Source organism: Anomaloglossus baeobatrachus, chromosome 6 (genome assembly GCF_048569485.1).
Source record: "Anomaloglossus baeobatrachus isolate aAnoBae1 chromosome 6, aAnoBae1.hap1, whole genome shotgun sequence".
Classification (NCBI taxonomy): Eukaryota; Metazoa; Chordata; class Amphibia; order Anura; family Aromobatidae; genus Anomaloglossus; species Anomaloglossus baeobatrachus.
This window is the reverse complement of record NC_134358.1, coordinates 463757489-463763488: the sequence shown is the minus strand read 5'-3', so window position 1 is coordinate 463763488 and position 6000 is coordinate 463757489.

Genomic DNA, 6000 nt, shown 5'->3' with positions numbered 1-6000 from the left:
TACATACATATTGCTTAGAGACACCGTTTTTTGAGTCTCACCAGGAGAAATCATTTTGAGTTCATCCATCACCTGTACAAGTTCACTTTTAATTGCACCATTCAATTTATCTGTTATGTGAAGTAAAGTGCACAGATGAACAATAATGTAAAATAGGGTCTAACTCAAAACTACTACACCTAACCTGCACATTCCTTGTACAGACTAGAGGTCAGAGATGCTCAGCCCTTAAAGGTCTCCTGCGCAGACTGAAACAAACCTAACTGGATGACTCAGATGACCACTTAGACTTTTGCTTCCTAAGCGGCCATTGAGGGTTTCAGGTACCTCCCTAAGAATCTGGGGGAAGGTGCAGAGTACACATAAGGTAAACCAAAAGTAACAATCTGCCAAGAAAAACACTTGGCAGACAGGCTAAAATTCCAAGTAGAGTCCATCAGAAATATCACCAGCCGGGAAATGGAAACACGAGAACCTTTAATAGTTATACCCAGTGATAAGGCAGACTGAATTACAGCATTGGAAACACTTGTTGACAGAAAGGCAATGAACCAATGAACATAAAACAAAGTGTTCAGAACTAGGACAGTGACTGAACCTGATTGTGGCTCAGTGGACCACAGCACAGGACACTGCCGGATCAAATCCAAGGCATGACATTATCTTTGCAAATGCAGGACATGACATTAAAAAGACCAATAGTAACTACTATTAATTAATAGTGTAATTACCTCATAAGTAGACTTTAGAGGCTCATTGGTTGTCTAATGATTGATTTTTGGGGTCCTGTAGTATTAGGTGCCTATTACTGTATCAGAGGCTTGTCCTACTGGAAAATCCTTTGTTATTGTGTTTTGCCAGTCCGACTGATAGGACAGTGTGTTGAAACAAGCTCTAGGAGAATGGCAAAACATAGAAATGTAAAATAAGATTTCCCAACAATTACTTTTTGAGGGAATTATAAATATTTCATAAAACATACATGTTAAAAGAGGAAACAGATTATTTTTATGTAGTTCCCATCTCTAAACTTGTATTCATTACTTGTTTAAAACCACCTAAAGTATTCTAAATTTTAGAGAATAACATTGCATGAATTTGTCCTAATAATCATTTATCCTATGTAAGGCAGTAAGCCCTTCTATAGAGAGTTTATCTGCTTTGGCTCGATTTTCCTAGCAGTATTTCACTTAATAATTTAATCACAGGCTAATGCTGTTGGATGCATTGCAACTAAATCAGTCAAATACAATTTTCATCATGGATCACTTAAAGTATGATTTCGGCTTAAGGCAATATAAGAACTATCAATTGCACTAATGACATTGAGGAATGCAACTAGATAGAACCCTAGAAAATGTTGCACTAATGTTCTGGATATTGAGAGATTATTGCACTATAGAAGCAATAATAGAAAATGCATTTAAATAAGTAATTTCCTTACAGAAGTGTGGTTTTATACAGCCATAGGAGGTAAAGGCATTGTAGTTTTGCAGGTTTGTTTTTTTCACTTACTTACTGACTTTGCACTTGCAAAGAGCTTGTCCAAAAATATATTTAGATTAAAGATGATGATAAAGATTCACTGATTTCTGGCCTAGTGACCATGTCATTAGTCTGTGGCCACTGGGCTAGACCAGTGTGAACCTTCTCCTATTTGTCGGCATCTATAGAACCTCATTTGATTAATAGAACTGATTCAACAACATTCTTATGTTGTGTCACAACAATGGCCTTGCGTTAGACCTACTAATCAGAAGAGGTGTTGGTTATTCTGGCAAGTAGGAAGAGACTCACAAGGCTATGGGCCTGGCAGCATTGGACTACCAACATGGCCACTGGACTAAAGTCTGCAAAACATTTTTATTATTTATTTTTTTATGTTTTTTATTTGTTATTATTTATAAGTGTATAATTTACTTTTGTTTCCAAAGCTCCACTGATGTCCTTGTTTCTTACTTGGTACCAGATCCCAAAAACTTAACTTCCAACTTTTGTTTCTCATGTCAGGCAAAGCTGGGAGTGTTGAGCGGTCAGGATATAGAGTGAGATTACAGTATGGGGGCAGTATGTATTGTGAGGGTACAATATGGGGAGCAGTATATAATGTAAGGGCACAGTATGTGGGGCAGTATATAGTGTGAGGGCACAGTAAAGGGGGGAATTATTTTGTGTGAGAGCACAGTAGAGGGGCATTGTGTAGTATAAGTGCACAGAGGGGCAGCATATAGTGTAAATGTGTATGGGGCATTCGTTTGTCAGCCTTTGGTTTGATGTGATCTGTTTATAAATAAAGAATTTAAAAAAAAAATATCTAATGATGCACTGGATAGTCATGGGCTATACACGGCGGTCAATGACTATATGAAGCCGATAGGCAGTCGTTTAATAGCCTGTTTTGACTGCACTTTAAGTTGCACAGAATGATTGTAAACTTGAATGTGAAGCCCTCTCTGCAAGTTGCTGTGTAGGCTGCAATCTTGGTGCTGACTGCAGAAGTCTGTTGTTGGGGTTCCCCCTGTCTGTCTTTCCTTCCCCTGGTGTTATATTAGTGCAGCATCCCTCAATTGCCAGCTCACTAGCCAGGGCAATTATAGGGTCTGCCAGCGTCTCAGGTATCCTGTTTGGCGACAAGTGCAGAACCTGTATAGGGTCTGGCTATGAGTGTAGGGTACAGCTGCAGGTGAGTGAAGAAAGTGTTCCATCTTCCCCCTCACTAGCACTAGGGCCGACCATTGGTAAAGTGCCCTTGATGTACCCCTTGTGTTGCTGAGTGTTGTGTCCTTCGCCATACTTTACGTTGTCACCCACGTGATAGCTGCTTCTCTTTTCTTTGGAAACCTTCTTCATGGCTGCTCCTCGATTTGAACCAGTATTGATGACCTTTGAAATCAGTCTCTTTGAGGTCTTGTGGACACCCAAAAAAATTATCTGGTAATGTCAAGATGCTAAATATCAAAGAATTTATATTATGTTGAAGATAAATATTTTATTGTACAATAATATAAAAAAGCAAAACAGAGGAATCAATATCATTACTTACAGCAAATATGGAACTGCAGCTGTATATTGCCCAGGCCAAAAGACTACTATTACTCCAGCAGGATACAGCTAAACCCCCACTAAGTGGAGGCATCACAGGTGCAGGAGGATCAAATCACACACACTTCCAAACATGGAGGAGGTGATTGCTGGATGGTAAAACTGCATACTGATGGCTTGCATAGAGCACTGTTCAATGTCTTTTGGCCAGGGCAATATACATCTTTGCTGTAAGTATTGTACAATAATAGCAATAAAAACATATATCACAAAAAAGACAATTAAAACAAGATGTCATGGGAACAATTACACATGTATGTAGACAATATTGTCGGCATCCTTCTGCTAAAGAAATAATAATCCACAGTGATCACTGAAATAACTTGAAACTGACAAAAGTAATTTTCACTTTAAGTTTACTGAACACAGCAACTAATGAAAATCAGAACTTTCTTTTGAATTGTGGTTCAACAGAAAGCTTTTCAAAAACAAACTAATGGAAATGGTCTGGACAAAAATGATGGTACTCTTAGAAAAGATTAAAAATAATTTTACCATAGGGTCATATTAAACTATTGCGTGTCCTGTAATTAGCATCATAAAATTGTAACGTCTGTCTGTCTATTGAAAGAGTAAAAAGTAGTCACTGTGCTGTTTAATATCATGGTGTGTACCACACTAAGGAAAGAGTTGTTTCAGGAGATTAGAAAGAAAATTGTAGCCAAGCAAATCAAGGGTTAAGGCTATAAGACCATCTCCAAACAGCTTAATGTTCCTCTTACTACAGATACACATATTATTCAGAAGTTTAATGTCTATGGGAATACAACTGACTTTCCTGGACTTGGCCATAAGAGGATAAGCTTTTGGTGAGTTGTTGATGTTGCAGAATTTCTACAGCACTTTTGCGTCTATAATGTAAATGAGGTTACTTGTGTTTTTTTTACATGCGTTTTTATGTAATTTTTGATGTTATATTTCTTGCCTCCTGTTGGTATGTCATGTTTTAAACAGAGCTGTGTATTAGTCAGAGTTCCCATAATGAGTCTTTGGTAAGATTTTCATGTTGCAGAATTTTTTCAGAATTTCTGCACATATTAGGTAAATTACAGTGCTGGCCAAAAGTATTGGCACCCCTGCAATTCTATCAGATAATACTCCGTTTCTTCTTGAAAATGATTGCAATCACAAATTGTTTGGCATTATTATCTTCATTTAATTTGTCTTCAATAAAAAAAAAAAAAAAATTGTCATAAAGCCAAATTGGATATAATTTCACACCAAACATAAAAAAGGGGGTGGACAAAAGTATTGGCACTGTTTTAAAAATCATGTGATGCTTCTCTAATTTGTGTAATTAACCCCTTCAGTCCCGGGGCACTTTCCGTTTTTGCGTTTTTGTTTTTTGCTCCCCTTCTTCCGAGAGCCGTAACTTTTTTATTTTTCCGTTAATCTTGCCATATGAGGGCTTGTTTTTTGCAGGACAAGTTGTACTTTTAAATGAAAGCATAGGTTTTACCATATGGTGTACTGGAAAACAGCAAAAAAATTCAAAGTGTGGAAAAACTGCAAAAAAAGTGTGATGGCACAATAGTTTTTGGGATGTTTTATTCACGGTGTTCACTATATGGTAAAACTGATGTGTGAGTATGATGCCTGAGGTCGGTGCGAGATTGTAGACACTAAACATGTATAGGTTTACTTGTATCTAAGGGGTTAAAAAAAATTCACAAGCTTGTCCAATAAAAGTGGCGTACTGTTAGGGCCAGATGGATGGGCAGACCCGGGAGGTGGATCCTCTGGACCGAACTCCCCGAAGAGGGAACGGAGTCCGGTAGCCGGAGCACTTTAGGTAGCAGAACAGTCCGTGCACTTAGAACACAATGGAGAAGTCCCTGGGACCACGGGGTCACTGATGGTGGTCCGGGTGACGGAGCTCAGGTTCGGAAGCCGGGATGATGTCAGGCGGGGTCCGGAACCGTTGGAGCGAGATGGCGGGTCACCGCAGGGAACCGGGATGGTACGGACTGTCAGGATGGTAGATAGGCAGCGTTCGGGGTTTGAGATACAGCAGGACCGGATGGCAATGCAGGATCGCCCCCTTGGACATTAATCCCCTTTATACCCTGTACCTGTGTGCATCATTTCCTGTCAGTGGACACTGGCCCTTTAAGAAAGGGTCAGTGACCGCGCGCGCGCCCTAATGCGCATGCGCGCGGCCCGGGTGCCAGAAGCCAGGGCAGGAAGCTGAGAGGAGGAAGCAGCAGAGCCGGCCAGGGGCTGGGAAGCCGACGGGCGCCAGGAGCGGGGACCAGGAGGCCTGGGAAGCGCGGCTAATGGAGGCTGGAGAGCGGGGAGCGTGGCAGGTGAGCCGGGGAGCGGAGCAGAGGACCCGGGGAGCGTGACACGTACGTTTTGCGCCATTTTCCGAAACCCGTAGAGTTCTCATTTTTTGGGATCTATGGCTCGTGACATCTTATTTTTTGTGTCTCGAGCTGGCGTTTCTAATGGTACCATTTTTGCGCAGATGCTACGTTTTGATCGCCTGTTATTGCATTTTGCATAAATCTTGCGGCGACCAAAAAACGTAATTTTGGCGTTTGGATTTTTCTTGCCACTACGCCATTTACCAATCAGATTAATTGATTTTATATTTTGATAGATCGGGCATTTCTGAATGCGGTGATACCAAATATGTGTATATTTTTTTTTTTTTCACCTTTAATTTTCAATGGGGCGAAAGGGGGGGTGATTTGAACTTTTAGGTTTTTTTATTTTTTTTTTATTTTTTAAAACTTTTTTTATTTTACTAGTTCCCCTAGGGGGCTATAGTGATCACCAATCCGATCGCTCTGATCTATCTGCTGATCACAGCAATACAGCTGTAAACAGCAGATACAGTCACTTCCTGCTTCCCTGGCCTCCGAGCCGGGTGAAAACGAGAGTGAAACATCATAG